This window comes from Eucalyptus grandis, chromosome 11 (assembly GCF_016545825.1).
Source record: "Eucalyptus grandis isolate ANBG69807.140 chromosome 11, ASM1654582v1, whole genome shotgun sequence".
NCBI classification, from domain to species: domain Eukaryota; kingdom Viridiplantae; phylum Streptophyta; class Magnoliopsida; order Myrtales; family Myrtaceae; genus Eucalyptus; species Eucalyptus grandis.
In genome coordinates this window covers 19620651-19638450 of record NC_052622.1, presented here as the reverse complement: position 1 = coordinate 19638450, position 17800 = coordinate 19620651, and the positions used below count along the sequence as shown (strand labels likewise).

General features: G+C 39.4%; 1 long non-coding RNA gene and 1 pseudogene across 1 annotated transcript; both read left to right on the top strand.

The window, feature by feature from the left end:
• Positions 1 to 25: 25 nt before the first annotated feature.
• LOC120289426 lies at positions 26 to 4474 on the top strand (annotated as a pseudogene).
• Positions 4475 to 11953: 7479 nt separating this feature from the next.
• Positions 11954 to 12363, top strand: LOC120289438. Its single transcript, XR_005547428.1, has 2 exons — positions 11954 to 12071; positions 12194 to 12363. It is a non-coding gene; the product is annotated as an uncharacterized LOC120289438 (long non-coding RNA).
• Positions 12364 to 17800: the final 5437 nt, after the last annotated feature.

The following is a 17800-nucleotide window of genomic DNA, read 5'->3' as shown; positions in this document are numbered from 1 at the left end:
ATGTTTCTTCGATGATCCAGAGAAAATGGCGTCCCACGTAGTTGGATATCCTCGCTTCGGCCCAAACAGGGAGCTGAAGTTTGCCCTGGAATCATTCTGGCATGGAAATAGCACCGCCAAGGATTTGCTGGAAGCCGGGGCTCATCTCAAGTCATCCATCTGGAAGCAGATGGCCGTCGTCGGCATCAAGTATATTCCCAGCAACACCTTCTCATACTATGATCAGGTGCTCGACACCACCGCGATGCTCGGTGCTGTTCCTCCCAGATATGGTTGGAACGGTGGCAAGATCGGGTTTGACGTTTACTTCTCGATGGCCAGAGGAACCGCCTCCGTCCCTGCTATGGAGATGACCAAGTGGTTCGACACCGACTAAAGGACGACAGATCTTAGACAAGTTACCGAGTAGAAATTAATTTTGTATTGATGATTAAACTTAACCCATCCATCTCATTTTTTGGTCCAGCCACTACATCGTCCCTGAATTATGCCCTGATTTCAACTTCTCTTACGCTTCTCGCAAGGCTGTCACCGAGTACAAGGAGGCCCAGAAGGTAAAACGCTGGCCTTATTATTGTTTTCTTCGTTCTCAACAGCCCATTCGATTGGGTTTATATTCAGCCCAAGCCCAGAAATGAAGTGTTTTTCTGTTCTAGTAACCCGATACGCGTGCGACCCAAACCGGATAACGAATCGGGACGGATCGCAACGGGCTATCGGGTTTAGGCCATTCAAGATATGCTCCTAAAGTCCATTTCTTGTTCCCCTCTGTAATTTTCTCTCTTCTTCCGCCCTTCCCCGTCTCACTACTTTCCCCGCCGCCGCCGCCGCCGCCGCCGCCGCCTCCGCCATCCCTTGGCTGCGACGTCGCCGGCAACGCCACGACCCACCCCCGATCTCGATGGCAACCACCGAAAGCCTCGGATCTGCCCGACCATCCCCTGACTCTCCCCTCTTCCGACTCCCATCCTCTGCAACGCTCGACCCGGGGCCAACAGCGGTCGTCGACGCTCCGCAGACCAGCTAAGGCCCCGCTTGCCTCGCTAGACCTCGATCGTGGCTGATCCGAGGCCAAGCCCAGCCCTAAATCGATCTCGATCTCGATCGAGCTCCCCGCCCTCGGCGCTCGTCCTCGTCGACAAATTCTGACTCTTTTGTTGGTTGTAATTTGTTGTTTAATTTTCGTCTTCCCGGTGCCGTTGCATAATCCTAGCATTATTTAAAGCTATATCTGTTTCCGACTTCATTTGCCCATTTCCAGCTTGGAGTAGACACTGTTCCGGTCCTTCTTGGCCCAGTCTCCTATCTGCTGCTATCCAAGCCTGCAAAGGGCGTGGAGAAGACCTTTGCTCCTCTCTCCCTTCTGGAAATACTTCCTATCTACGGGTAAGATAATGAACTCCTCTCTCGCAGTTTTCATTTGCTCGTGTTTGAATACGTTTCCTGACCAATGATAAATCATGCAGGAAGTTTGTCCGAACTTAAGGCTGCTGGTGCTTCATGGATTCAGTTTGATGAGCCCGCTCTTGTGTTGGATCTTGATTCTCACGAACTGCAAGCATTTACTGAAGCATACTCGGAACTAGAATCATGTCTTTCTGGCGTGAATGTTGTCGTCGAGACATATTTTGCTGATGTTCCTGCTGAGGCATATGAAGTTCTTACCTCCTTGAAGGGCGTCACTGGATTTGGATTTGATTTGGTCAGTGGAACCAAGACCCTTGATTTAATCAAGGGTGGCTTCCCCACAGGCAAGTATCTCTTTGCAGGAGTTGTTGATGGGAGGAACATCTGGGCCAATGATCTTGCTGGATCGCTTAACACCCTCCATGCTCTCGAGAGCATCATGGGAAAAGGTACTACTTTCAGCATATGTTATTTCCAAATAGTGTATTTTGATGATCTGTTTGTCATTTATGCTTAAGTTGATATCTGAAATTCCTCATTTATTTGAAGACAAACTTGTGGTCTCCACCTCCTGCTCTCTTTTGCACACTCCTGTTGACCTAGTTAACGAGACTGAGTTGGATGAGGAAATCAAGTCATGGCTTGCATTTGCTGCTCAGAAGGTCGTTGAGGTCAATGCTTTGCCAAGGCATTGGCTGGGGAAAGGATGAGGTATGTTTCGTTATCTTTTGTTAAAAGATTATGCTGAAAAGCAGCATAGTATGCGCACACTGTCATTGTTGCTATTAGGTAGTCTTAACAGCGGTGGTAATCCATATTGTCAGCTTATTTTCTAGAATTCTGCTCTATTCCGATTAGTCATCGGCAGAAACCAATGGGGTTACCTTTGTGTTGGGTGTTTTAATTAGTGGCTATACAGAGTTACATGCATATGGCAACAACGGGGTAAATACAGTCACTAGGATGCAAACTTCTTTACTTAAACTGGACCTGTTAACTAGCACCTTTAGGGTGTATGTCTAGCATAACGTTCAATTTCCAAAGGATTGATTACTAATATTGCGAGAGGGTATTTCAATGCTTATTGCTGATGGCTCTGTTTTCAGGCATTCTTCTCAGCTAATGCTGCTGCTCAGGCCTCAAGAAAGTCCTCCAAGAATCACAAATCAAGCTGTCCAAAGGCCTGTATGTTCCTCTGCTTAGTTAACCCTTCATCTTTTATGCGTTCAAAAATACCAATGAAAACGATATTACTGGTGTCTTGAATTCTTGATATTCGTCTCTCTCAGACTGCTGCTTTGAGGGCTATGATCATTGCCGTGCCACAACTGTGAGTGCTAGAATTGATGCTCAGCAAAAAAGAAGCTTAATTTGCCAGTCATCCCAACAACCACCATTGGCTCCTTCCCTCAGAGCGAGGAACTCAAAAGAGTGCACTGCGAGTACCAGGACAAAAAGTGAGTAAACTAGATCTTTCTTTTCTAAGTAAACGTTGAGAGATATGACACAGGGCTGTTATCCTTTTCGTTATGACCCTCATTGGTCCTGTGACTGCACTTCATTATAGGATGTCTTGGGAAGAATATGTTAAGGCCATCAAGCTGGAAATTAAGAAAGTTATCAGGCTTCAAGAGGAGCTTGACGTAGATGTCTTGGTTCATGGGGAGCCTGAGGTAAGACAGTCTTTTAATATGGTATTGTAGTTAAGACAGATCTGTCAGATAGATAGATAGCATCTATGAGCTATGTTTTCTTTCTTCAACATCTTGATCTGGATGTATCCAATGCAGAGGAACGATATGATTGAATACTTTGGGGAGCAGTTGTCAGGTTTTTGCTTTCACCGTTGATGGGTGGGTGCAATCTTATGGATCTCATTGTGTGAAACCACCCATCATCTATGTGATGTGCCGCCCCAAGCCAATGACTGTCTTCTGGTCCACTATGGCCCAGAGCATGACTGCTCGCCCGATGAAGGAATGCTCATGGGCCCTGTTACCCATTCTCAACTGCTCCTTTGTCCGAAATGACCAGCCCAGGTACAGAAGAATGTGAACTGCATGTGTACATGGGATTGATGAAAGAACATAATCTTATTTCTCCTTTCAGGAACAGAATAATATATATTTATTTCACAGGTTGAAACTTGCTATCAAATTGCCTTGGCCATCAAGGACGAAGTTGAGGATCTTGAAGGCAGGGATTAATGTTATTCAAATTGATGAGGCAGCTTTGAGAGAGGTCTGCCGCTGAGAAAGCCTGAACAATCTTTCTACTTGGATTGGGCTGTCCACTCTTTTAAAATCACTAACTGTGGTGTCAGGGATACTACCCAGGTTCTTTCATAGCTCCATTCCTTTTTTTATGTGGGAAGATCCATTTCTCACATGTACTGATTTCACTTGGTGGCTGTTATTGATTGGCAGATCCACACTCACATGTGCTACTCCCACATCGATGACATCATCCCCTTAATCTTCGACATGGATGCCGACATCATCACAATTGAGAACGCTCGCTCTGATGAGAAGCTCCTCTCAGTTTTCCATGAGGGAGTCAATTATGGTGCTGGGATTGTCCCCGGTGTCTATGACATCCACTCTCTCATAATACCATCAGCTGAAGAGATTGCTGACCGAACCATCAAGATGCTCACTACAAACATGTTGTGGTTTAACCCTAACTTTGTATTCAAGACTCGTGAACACGCTGGGGTCAAGCGTGCGCTTAAGATCATGGTTTTTGCTGCCGAGCTCCTCCGCACCGAACTTGCCCATGCTAGAAAGGAAAAGTATGAGTAACTTCCCTGTATTCCTGTCTTTTTATATTTATATGATTATTGAGTTTCTCTATGGAATGTTAGGAGTCGTACTCTTTGGGATTTTAGTTTGTTCGTAGTTCCTCTCTTTTTATATTTATATGATTATTGAATTTCGCTATGGAATGTTAGGAGTCCTACTCCTTGGGCTGTTTTAGTTTGTTCGTAGTACTGAGTTGAGCTTGTACTCATGTGATGGACTAATGATATGCTATTCACGTTTAATTCAAAATGGCTGTCATATTCTTATGGTTGCTTGCTTCTTTCCACTCGACTCGATAGCATGAAGTGAAATAAGTCAAGCTACTATTAGTATCTTTGATGTTTGATCCGCTTGACCTCCTCTTAAAAACATCTGCAAGTAAGGAACAAAAAGAAACCTAATCTGTATCCAGACGAGTAAATTCTCATTCATTCATCCGCAGTTTTACTTGCCTTTTGAGTATGTCCTTGTTCGGACCACTCAAATACGACTAATCCATAGTAATCAACGCATGGAGGGTAATTATAAACTAGCATTCATCGTAAAACTACATCCAAATCCACAAATATTCATTCAGAATCTTACAAAATTCACTATTAAAACCTAAATTAGTCTAACACTGAAAAGTCAAAATCAGGACGGAAAACGACATTTTTCCTCTTCTAAGTTGAATCATTGTGGTTCCTTGAATCGCGCTGAAAACACAAATCAATGACATGGCCATTATCCATTTATAATTCTACCCCTGGCAGATAAATACGCAAGACGTGGAACCTCGAGAAAATAAAACAATCTATCAACTTAGTTTTCAGTTTCTTGAAAAATTTAGAAATAAGTACCTTGAAAATATTACAGCTTATCACGAAAGTATAATTGAATCGTAAAATTTATGAAAAAGTTTAATTAAACCTTAAAATTTATCCAATTGATACAATCGAATTCTTTCATTAACTTTGTCTAACTTGATTGATAGAAAATGCTGTCGTGAATTTTTTTTATTATTTCACACCACTAAAATATGAAACACAACACTAAAAAGCATGGTTTAGCCCCCAAAAAAAAAAAAAAAAATACAACGGGACTTTCGTATTTGCTGCTTTGCTTTTAGTACGATGACATTCTAGATGTGCAATCTATGTAATTAATGAGTTTTAGGAAATATAAAAGTTTTCGTAAAGTTCTTGTTCGGCTTAGTTGAGCATTCACCACTCGAGAGAATCGCGCCTTCTAGATCATGCGGATCAAGTTAGTTTGGATCCTGATTATAGAGGTCGTGATGGGACCTAAATAATTAACGATTCGGATGATTTTTTCGACGTATGGTTCATGGATAAATTCTCGCTCGCAAAGGTTTCCGACATGCATTTCCTGGTTTTGGGTTAGATTTGAAGTGATGTAAATGATTTTGTCACTATACTTCAATCTCATATGTTTGAGACATTATTTATTATTCGAAAGGGCGAGTTCAGCCATCGCTGAGGACGAAAGGCATGGAGGCTCACCCTAGCCTAAACCATTTCCACGAATCAAACCGAGTCTTTTTGAGAGGAACACTCGGGACCATGACCGATCTACCGTACTTCAACCTAGAGCGAGCTTTGTACCGATTGGGCGATCCAGTTCACGATGAAACAAACGAATCCCATTCGTGGATCTCACTTTAATCAACAGCCGGGAGGACCCGATTTTTAGCATAAAATCGGACCCGGGTCAGACCTTCTCTTATAAATTTTTCAAGCACCCAATTAGGCGTTTGATCACCACTTGATTGGTTGTCTAATGCACGCGATCCTTGCGGAATAAAACTTAAAAGTAATATGTTGGAAATAATGAAGTATCTGATGCGTGATCTTACATCAATATGCCTCATGATAAGTTGAAAGAAATTTTCTATGATATTCTTCACAGTTAAGTACATATGATGGAATCTGCCTTTCGTTTGTTGTACAAACAATAATATACAGAGAGAGAGAGAGAGGATGAATGCTGCAGAATCAGGCAATTGAAGGTTAAGATAGAGAATAAGAAAAAAAATCGGATATCAAATTTATGTGGTTCAATCAAGGTGAATTACGTCCACGGGGAAAGCAGTAAAGAATTTCACTATTAATCAAATTATACAATGAAAACAACAATCACACTCGTATCACTCAAATACATTTAGTAATTCCCAAACTCCAAATACATTAACCCCACAATTTTTTACGAAATAATATCTTGATCTGTTAACGGATTACGCAATCTCAATACAAGATTTATTTTCGCTAGAACAGGGTTTAATTGACGATAAGCCTTGCCACTTTGCTCACGCAGCACAGCACGCCTCTACGCACAGCAACAACACCCCGCACCCGCGAATGAAAAATGTACTATAATATATAAAAACGCAAAATCGAGTAACCGACTCCAATCATGGGAACTTATGTTCCACGTGCAGAAGCCAAATTCCGTCATATTCCATTACATTTACAGTTCTTTTGAGTAAATTTTACAATATTTGGGTGCCCATGGTTTTCTAATTAAAAGTTCTTTTTCTAGAAACACTAAAGGAAAAAGAAGTTTTTGGCAAGAAAAAGAAAGTCTCGTTCCTTCTGGCAAGAAAAATCTAGAGAAAACAACAAATGATACATATGCTCTGGGCTAATGTGTAATATATTGATTGAATTTTTAATTTGTTTAATATGGACATTAAACTTTTAGTGAATGCTTGACTTAGTCCCTAAACTATAAGAGTGAATATGGTTTCAAGTAGAATCAAGAACCGGTCCGGTTCTAGGTTCCAATGCATCCTAGTCTCGTTCGTGATTTTTCTATTTTTTAAGTAATTAAGAATTGGATTGAAAACCAGGGAACCACGACTCGTGAGTGAGGTGGTGGTTCGCCCTCGCTCCTATTTACGTTGTTCTTCCCTTTTTCAATATCCTCTTTAGCTCATGTTTTAAAATAAATCACCACTTAACTTGATTATGAAGAGATCAATAGTGTTTCAAAGCTTCTTCGAATGCATTTATCAAGCATTTCCAGCGAGGAAGTTTTCATTTTCCATGCTCGATCACAACCTCGATATATTGAACAGTGCTTTCTCTATCATACCTTAAAACTTATGATAAGGTAAATTTTGGTTTCAGGGTATACATGATAGGTTCTAGACTTAAAAAATAAGAAATATATTCCAACGGATATGTTGTAGGCACTAAAAATAAATGGAAATCGTTAAGAAATCTAGAACCGCTCATCTCTATTAGATTATATAAAGATATTTACTATTATTATTATTCCATTATTTAAAGTTAGCAAAATCTTGGATCATCGAAGTGAGTGTATTCATTTCAAATCAATGATATAATAATTCGCTTTATCAAGTAATAATGGACATGTTATCGCCCTAATTTTTTTCCTATTCTAACTAGTAAAATAAAAGAAAGTGGACATATTGACTCATCTTTATTAAAAATCAAACTCAATATATAAGGTTTGAGTTGTCGTTTGAGCAAAGTAAATGATTATATTAAATATTTATCAATTAGATTTGAGCAAGTCCAAAGTGTTCCACCCGAATCAGATAGGTGCCGATTAGACCCCATTACAGGGGTTTTGGGACTGGATAACGTCTCGATTGGGCTTCCCGCCAATCCCTTCATAGGAATGGGAGCCCCGGATCGTGAAAAGGTTCGGGGGAAATGAAGAAACTGGAGATATTTCCACGCGAGTGGGTGATATATAAGGTTTGAATTGTCGTTGAGTAAAGTAAATGATTATATTAAATATTTATCAATAATTTAGGAATTATACTTAATAAATTTAAAATTAAAAGATGCATGACACATTGGTAAATGTTCAGAAATTGTTACGTCGTTCTCTCTTAAAGTCAAGAAGGATTTTCCTGGTCCGAACTTTCTTGCTGCAGCATTGTCACATCACGCAACGATCTGGATCGTGGGGACATAATCTATGAACGAGACAAAAAAGGAATGGTTTGGTCAAATCGAGAAGGCCAATGTCTATGATGGGTCGCCTCTCATTGGCCATAGCACGACGGAATATGTCAGGGACACCGATCTGGTCACCATCTCCCGTAGTAAATAAAGGGCAATGAAATGGCCAAAAGAATTTGTAAATAATAATAATCACAGCAATCTCGTGCACGAAGGAGTACATTTAAAGTGGGCCCCCCATTATTTGTCCTTGATCTCTCTTGCGATTGCAATCCAGCGCATGAGCATGCGTTCGGGTGTGGGTCCCACTTCCTTCTTCGCCAATGGGTGCCAATAACCGGAGGGCGAATTGGGCAATTCACTGGGGAGCGACTTACGAGAACCACATGCACGTAATCTCTCCAAGCACAGTGCAGTATCCTTGGAGTGTGAACTCGCCACGCCACCAACTCCAGCCAACTTTTTTTTTTTTAATCTCTCTTTTTCCATGGAGTGTGACCCCCTGCCACCAACTCTAGCCAACTTTCTTTTTTTTTCCATTTCTCATTTTCTTTTCCTTGATCGGCACGCCTAACCCCTACCCCCCTACTTCAAAACACTGTGCCAAGATTTCTTTTTCCATTTCTCTTTTTCTTTTCCTTAAATATTTATTTACTCCTCTATCATTTTGTCTTCGAAGATTCTTAAAGCAAGAATACGGATAAAAAGCGGCAATACTTTTTTTAGGGGGTAAAGGACACCACATTAAGCAATCAATGGGATCTTTATCGGACATAAAAGGGTAAAAGAAATGGTGGGTGTTGTTGGAAAAGATAATGAGAATAAATAAATTTATCGATGCGTGTAAGTGTAAGCACTATCCTTAAAGATAATTTCACCTCTCAGAGTGCGAAATTTGGTGCGATAAGCTTATGATGGCTATAATAGACATTTTTCTATATTTCGCACAAGAACAGAAATAACGTTGTGTATAACATAGCAAAGAAAATGAAAGGAAAGATTTTTTTAAAGAAAAGATATTCTCTCTTTCAATCAGTGTATGTTTTCAAGATTATCTTATGAGATTTTATTTTCATATTCAAACAAAATAGAGCCGTTATAAAATAATTGAGCATTTATTTGAGAAATAAGTTAAATGTTACAAAACAATTGAAAAGTTGTTATATGACCGTTAAAAAACTGTTATATGGTCGTTAAAAATAATGATGATCTTTAATGTGGTCATAATTTTTATCGAATCTATTATTGTAAATATTTCAAAATATTATTGAAATATCCAACAATCCCTCACATATTTCAAAAGATTTTGAAAAGAAAAAAAATTTAATAATGATACTAGGTTATTGGAGTGTAATGCATCGGAACTAGTGCTTGTTAGGCTATGAACCAGCTCTAAACAAATAAAATATAATTCACGAAATTACTGGTGAAGTTTGAAACTTTTATAAACAAAAAATTTCTTTTGTGAATTATAATTTTCATCAATCATATTACACTCCAACAAACTTTGTTGTTCAACGCGGTTTTACGCTAGTAGGCCATGCGCATGCTTGGTTTATTCATAAGTGCTTTAAAGATCTTCGCCAAAAATTCTCATAAGAGCGGCCCCACTCCACACTTATATAGGTGATTCCATCAAGTGTATTTTGTAGCTTAATACACTACCAATAATGGTTATGGAATTTCATGAAGAGCTTAGCTTAACCTCTTTTTTCTTGCAATTTGCACAATTATTATCTTAGGATGGATAATAATTTTTAATAGCGCATCACTAGAACAACAAGTGACTTGTTATTACCCATATGAACCTAATTGATGGGATCGACAATCACATAGGTTGGATTACCATCATTGTTGTTTTTCCTCAATTGGCTTAAGTCCCATTCCCCTTGACGTGTCATAAATTAATTTTCTTCCCACAGGTTTAGTCAAAGGATTGACAACTTTACAAAATTGATGGATATAATTCCATCTTTAAGCAGTTGCTTTACTACATCATGTCTCAATCGGATGTGTCTATTTTTACTATTGAAAGTTCTATTCTTTGCAATGGTTATTGTCGCTTGGCAATCACAGTGCATAGATATAGAATGTGTCGGCTTCATTCCCAAATGAATATTCGCTAAGAGGTTCCTTAATCACTCAGTCTCATTGCCAGCCAATTCTAGAGCTCCAAACTCTGACTCCATGGTGGATTTAGCAAATATTGTTTGTTTGGCTGACTTCCAAGTTACAGCACCTCCACCAAGGGTGAACACATATCCACTAGTGGATTTTGTTTCATCTGAATCCGAAATCCAATTAACATCATTGTGTCCTTCTAATACATCGATAAATCTATTATATTAAATACCATAATTCATGGTTTCTCTCAAATATTTCATTAATCTACTCAAGGCAAGCCAATGATCATCATTAGGATTTTGTGTGTATCTGCTCAGTCTACATACAACATAAGCTATATCAGATCGAGTATAATTCATCAAATACATCAAACTCCCAATAATTTGGGCATACTTGGATTGAGTCACACTATCCATTTTATTTTTCACTAATTGGATATTATAATCATAAGGAGTAGGGGTGAGCACGGTTCCGGGAATAGGAGGCCAGGAGAACCGGAGGCCACTGAGGGTCCGGTTCGGTTCTCGGTTCTTAAGAGACCGGTTCCGGTTCCCGGTTCCATTTTTCACAGGAACCGGCGTTCCCCGGTTCGGAACCTGTCAAAATTAAAAAAAAAACCCTAGTCGCTTCCCCCACGTGATTTCCACGTTTCTTCCCGCCTTTCCCTTCCTTTTTCTCTCTTTCTTTTCTCCTTTTTTTCCTCCTCACACGTCACTTCCGCCCCCAACCTTTTTCTTTTCTTCTCTCTCTTCTTTCCCCCTCTCTCGGCCGAAACCCCACCCCTTCTCTTCTTCTTCTTCTTCTTCTTCTTCGCAACCCCTTGCCGCTTCACCCACCACCACACCACCGCCGCACGCCCTACTCACCACCATCTCTTGGCCAGAACCCTTGACACCACCCACCGCTCGTCCGTCGAGCCGTCTCACCGTTGAGCCCGACGAGCTATCGCGCCGCCCCTCGCCTCTGGCGGCGGCGGAGGATGGAGCGCTCGGGGTTAAGGCGGCGGGGGCTCGGGTTCGAGCCACGCCTTCGGCGATCCGGAGGAGAGAGCGGGGCGACGAGGGAGTGGCGGTGGCGGCGGCGGCTCGGAGAAGAACGAGTAGTTCGTGTGCTGGTTTCACGAGGCGTGGCCATATTTTAGAGCTCACAGGGGCGGCACTTTCGTCGTCATTGTCTCCGGCGAAATCGTCGCTAGTCGGCACTTGGATCCGGTTCTCAAGGCACGCGTCGGTTTTTCCTTGCTTCTTTTGTTTCGTTTCTGATTTGTGGTTTGGCTGCATGTTAATGCTGTGAGGATTCAGGAAGAACAAAAGCGCGGACCCGTTACTGTTGTGGAATGCTCCAAGTGATTAAATTCGCGTTCTTCATGCCTTGTAGCTGACTTACTTTTATTTATCCAAACAATGGGCAAAGAAAGTATATGTTCTGCTAATGTTTGCATGAGCTGCAACTGAGCATTTGTTTTTATGACTGTTGCATGGATTGGATCTCAATTTTAGAAGTGGCTAGGTCTTGTTTGTGTGGCCTGCTTTTGTTTCTATAAAATCAATTTTCAACAATAGACCTTTAATTGCTGATACTAAGCATGTCTTCATAGGACATGAGCCTAACTATGTTGGAAGATACAGAATAACAGAGACACTAAAGCTCGAGCGGCTATGGAAGAAGCTGGAGGTACTTGTTTAATGATAGAGGCTAAACTATCTCCGGACCCCCAATATCTAGTATGCGCCGTCATGGGCATAGTAGCCGTTTGCATGAAGTTGGTTTAAGTGTCGCAAGTGGTAACTTTCTTGCAGCCAAGGTAATGGTTTACATGCTTACTCTCTTGGTCAATATCTCGAATTAGTTTAACGAACAGTTCACATTTCTCCTGTCATCATTCTGCTTTGGCAACTATAGTAATGTTGATTTTTTTATTTGTAGCGAGGAGGAGTTATTGAAGGTGTTGATTTTGGGGCAATGGGTGAAGTAAAGAAAGTGGATGTTTCTCGTATTCGTGAGAGGCTTGATGGTGGATGTATAGTTGTATTAAGCAACCTAGGCTATTCCAGCTTTGGAGAAGTTCTGAATTGCAAGTATGGATTATTGATTTTGATGCCTTGAAATAAAGAAGAACCTGTTGGAACTTGGAACCGACCCTGGAACTTGTGACAGGGTAGGTTCCAGGTTCCAAAAATTGAGGAACCTGTACCCGAGGGTAGGTTCTAGGTTCTAGACGGAACCGAACCGGAATCGGGAACCGCTCACCCCTAATAAGGAGTATGCATAGGTTTGACATCAAAGTGATCATATATTTTAAGTAGCCTCTCTACATAATGCGCTTGAGTAAGCATTAGGCCACTATCACTCTTTACAATTCTAACACTCAAAATAATATTAACTTCCCTCATGTCCTTTATATCAAATTTAGAAGTCAAAAAACATTTTGTTTTATTCACAATATCAATACATGTACAAAAAATAAGCATGTCATCAACATATAAGCTAATAATTATAGATTAACCATCAACGGTTTTTGTGTTTACACATTTATCTACTCCAATAGAGAAAAATCCATTATTAACTAGAACATCATCAAATTTCTCATGCCATTGTTTTGGCGCTTGCTTTAAGCCGTTAAGGATTTAACAAGTTTACAAACTTTGTTTTTTTGGCCAAGAAAAATACAACCCTCAAGTTGCACCATGTAAATTTATTCTTCCAAATCACCATTTAAAAAAGCTGTTTTAGCATCCATTTGGTGAACAACAAGTTTGTAAATAGAAGCTAAAGCAATTAAAACACGAATTGATGAAATTCTTGTAACTAGAGCAAAAGTGTCAAAATAATCAACCTTTTGTTTTTGATTAAAACCTTCTGCAACTAATCTTGCTTTATATTTATCAATAGAACCATTAGGATTATATTTCCTTTTAAAAATCCATTTACAATCAATCGATTTTGTACCAGGTGGTAAATCAACTAACTTTCAAGTTTGATTTTGTAAGATAGAATCAATCTCGATTTTTATATCTTCTTTCCAAAACTTGCTTTCTGTGGAAGATATTGCTTCGAGAATAAGTCAAAAGATCATTATCAATAAGATAAGTATAAAAATCATTCCCAAAAGAAGTTTATTTTCTTATTCTCTTGCTCCTTCTCAATTCATCATTTGAATTTTCGAAAACGTTTTTATGAAGAGATGCATGAGAAATAATATCAATACTTAATGGAAAAATATGCTCAAAAAATTCTACATTTTTTGTCACAACTATAGTATTTTATCAAGCACGTCATTTTTTAATACCAGAAATCTATATGCAGCACTATGTTCAGTATAACCAATAAACATGCAATCAGATAATTTAGAGCCTATTTTCCTTTTCTTAGAATTAGGAAGCATAACCTTAGCAAGACATCCCCACACTTTTAAATATTTTAAATTAGGATGATAACCTTTCCATAATTCATAAGGTGTTTTACCTGTTTTCTTATGATGTATTCTATTTTGGATGTGACATGTAGATAAAAGAACTTCATCCCATAAATTATTTGGAGCATTAGAACTAACAAGCATATAATTCATCATCTCTTTCAAAGTCCAATTTTTTCTTTTAGCTATGCCATTAGATTAAGGGGAATAAGGAGGCGTAGTTTCATGCATTATTCATTCATTTTCACAAAATTCTTTGAGTAATATATATTTTCCACCTCTATTTGATCTAATTCTTTTTATCCTTTTATTCAATTGGTTTTCTACCTCTGCTTTATACAAAAGGAACATATCAAAAGCTTCATATTTATGCCTATGCAAATAAACTTCAGTAAATCTAGAATAATCATTAATGAAGGTCACGTAATATTGTTTACCTCCTTTAGTCATAGTTTGTTTTAAATCTCCTAGATCAGTATGAATTAAACTCAACAAATCATATTTTCTATTTACAAAAATACAAGGCTTTTTTGTTAATTTTGTTTCGGCACATATTACACATTTATTAAAACATGGGTTTTTAATTCCATAAATGAAACATTGTTTTTGCATTTTCTTAATATAAGAAATACTAACATGACTTAATCTACCATGCCATAAATCAATAGATTTAGCCAAGTAAGCGAAAGTAGTAGCATTTTCATTGATAACATTGGAAATGTTAAGAACAAAAAGTCATTGATTACAATAACCCTTTCCCACAAAGACGTTATTTTTTGTCATTATAATCTTATCAGATTCGAATAATACCTTCACCCCAAACTTTCCTAAAAGAGACCAGGTTTACCCTTATATTAGGGACATGTAATGCATCATTCAGGGCCAAAGTCTTGCCAGATATGAGCTTGAGAAGAACTTTTCCTTTCCCAAGAACTTGAGATGTTCTTTAATCATCAAGATAAATAATTTCTTCTCCTCCCCCCCTACTAGCATGTATGAGGAAAATGCATTTTTGTTTGCACAAATATACCTGGTAGCACTTGAGTCTACCACCCACTCTTTTACATTGGCCACAATGTTGGCCTGGGAAATAACTGCAACAATTATATCATTAGAGTCATTTGCTTTAACCAAATTGACTTTTGGTTTAGTAGGATTGTCATTTCCCATTATTCTCTTTTTGTAGTGTGCTCAATGATGACCTAGTTTTCCACAAACAAATCAAGAGCCTTTCTTTTTGAAGGTGGGGTGAGCAACCTTGGGTTTGTAATCAGGTTTTTTGTTATTATACCTGTTTTGGCGATGTTGAGATTTGCCTTGCACCAAATTTGCCATGGTAGCAATTTCCTTAGCTCTGGCAGCTTTGATCTCCGTGCAAGTTGTATCCTCAATGATAATATGCATGATTGGTCCTCGGCATGACCTTAAACTACAATGCTCCGGGGGGGACAACCCCGCAACCCCGATAATAAGGCCCTCGCGCACGGGTCGGTGCATGCCCCCCCCCGCATGGGGACCCTGAGGGCCACACGAGGGGTAGAGGTAGCTCTCACGCCTCGAAAAATATAGTGGCTGGGATTATATCCGTAAGACTGGGTCCTCGGCATAACCTTAACTGCAACGCTCAGGGGGGGACAACCCGATAACAAGGCCCCCGCGCATGGGTCGGTGCGTGCCCCCGGCATGGGGACCCTGAGGGCCACACGAGGGGTAGAGGTAGCTCCCACGCCTCGAAAAATATAGTGGCTGGGATTATATCCTGTAAGACAGGACCTGGGCATGTCCTGAAAAAGGCTTAAGGAGGAAATAGGTGGGTGAACCACCCTAGGGTGGGAGACCCTATGCTGTCCTCTATATTCCCTCTGTCGAGAAGAGAAAGATAGACAAGGAATTTGGGGGCCTCACGGTGGTGAAGGTAGACACCACGTCAGAACAAAAGTTCTGGCTACCGCTAGGTAGGCAGGTATAGTAGCCTCCCGCGCCTGGGGTGAGTGAGGGTGGGTGAAATACCCACAACTGTGTTAGTAATGATAATATGCACGATCAAATCGGCTAGTGACAATTGCTTGTCCTTGTGCTTGAGTTGTTGCTTGTAGTTATTCCAAGACTCAGGCAACTTTTCAATATGGAGGCCCGCAATAAATTCTTCTTGTAAATTGATGTTTTCTGCCTTCAAGTCCTCCACTAGCCTGTGACATTCATTGATTTGTGTCTCAATCTCCTCATCATCGGACATTTCCCATCGATAATAATTTTGCTATTACAAATTTTTGTCTGCCTACATCCTCAGTAGTGTACTTTGCAGTCATGGAGTCCCATATTTGTTTTGCTTCCTTGTACGGACAATAGACATCAAATAATTCATTAGAAAGAGTACTAATAATTGTGTGCCTACATATCTTATTAGCGTGTATTCATTGATCTCGCAACTTGGTATCAGTTGGTTTGGCCTCCGTAAGTGCGAAAGCCACGCCATGCACATCTAGGATAGAGAAAACCCTTTCTTGCCACCTTTTAAAATTGTTGCCATTAAAAACTTCGATCTTCGATATGTCGGGGAATGGTTTGGCTTAGTACATATGTGGTAGTTGTGGTAGTGCAACTGGACTAGCAGAGATTGATGCATCGGCAGCAGTATCAACTTGAGGCTCCATGGGAGTTATCCTTAAGATTGTTGGAAAAAGCTAATGAGAATAAATAAATTTTTTTGAGGCGTGCAAGCGCAAGCACTGTCTTTAAGGATAATTCCACCCCTCGGAGTGCGAAACTCGGTGTGATAGGCTTCTGACGACTATCCTCCCAAGATACAACAAACGTTCTTCTATATTCTGCTCTAAATATTGGAAGGAATAGAAACAACATTGTGTATAACTTAGCAAGGAAAAAGAAATGAGAGATTTTTTAAAGGAAGGATATTCTTTCTTTCATTCAGTGTATATTTCAAGATTGTCTTATGAGATTTTATTTTTATATTCAGACAAAATAGAGCCGTTAAAAGAGCCGTTGTAAAATAATGGAGGATTTATTTGATAAATAAGTTAGACGTTACAAAACAATTGAAAAGCCGTTATATAACCATTAAGAAACCGTTATGTGACCGTTAAAAATAATGATGGTTTTCAATGCGATCATAACTTTTATTGAATCTATTATTGTAATGGTTGGAAAGGAACTTGTGCCTTCACATGATCCGAATATCATATCATATTTATTAAATTTGATTGCTAGAGGTGGATGTTGTTGTAGAAGTGATTGTTTTTGCATATGGAGGTGTTGAGATTCTTGGCGCTGTTATATATGGTCCAATCTCGATGACTTTCCATAGATTATAATAAATGCATGGATTGTACGAAGATTTTTTATCCTATATTTTCAATGGATACAGGTAGATCCAACGTGCATTTGTAGTCTAGAAATGGATTGTCTTCACTGAAGGATGCTCCTATGATGTGAGCCATAATGATCTTTTTGCTTTTGAAATATGACACTTCAAAAACTTCGAGGAGCATGCTCTCGTACCAATTGAAATGGCTAAAGCAATAACTAAGAAGGGAAAGTTGATTGTTTTAAGAAAACTAAAAATATGCAGATGTAGTAACTTCTATTGGACATATAATAAAAGAATTAAAGAGATTGAAGACATTACAAGACAAATTCCTAGTGGTTCAGTCTTCCACTTGGCACACTTTACCCTCTCAACTCTAATAGCCATGAACAAGACTCGAATCCATTAATTAATCATTGAGATTTTACGGTTTGGAGATGTGCTCCCACTACAAGAAACTCAAAAGACGTTCTACAAGTACAAGCACCTCTTAGAACCCTACAATCTCCTTTGCTTGGGAGAAGTACCAAAAAAATTCTAAATCTATTGCATTGGTATCAATTCAGTCATAAACTTTTCAATTGAACCAATTTAGTCCTAAACCTTTTTACATCGGTACCAATTCAATCCATCCGGCCAATTTTGGCCTGCCAGCGCTAACGTGGACATCGGTCGGTGATCGGACACCGCGTGGCAATTTTTATTTTTATTTTTAATTTTTGCTTTTTGAATTTTTATTCATTTTTTCCTTTTCTTTTCTTTTCTTCTTGCTTCCTCTTTGGACTATTCCAGC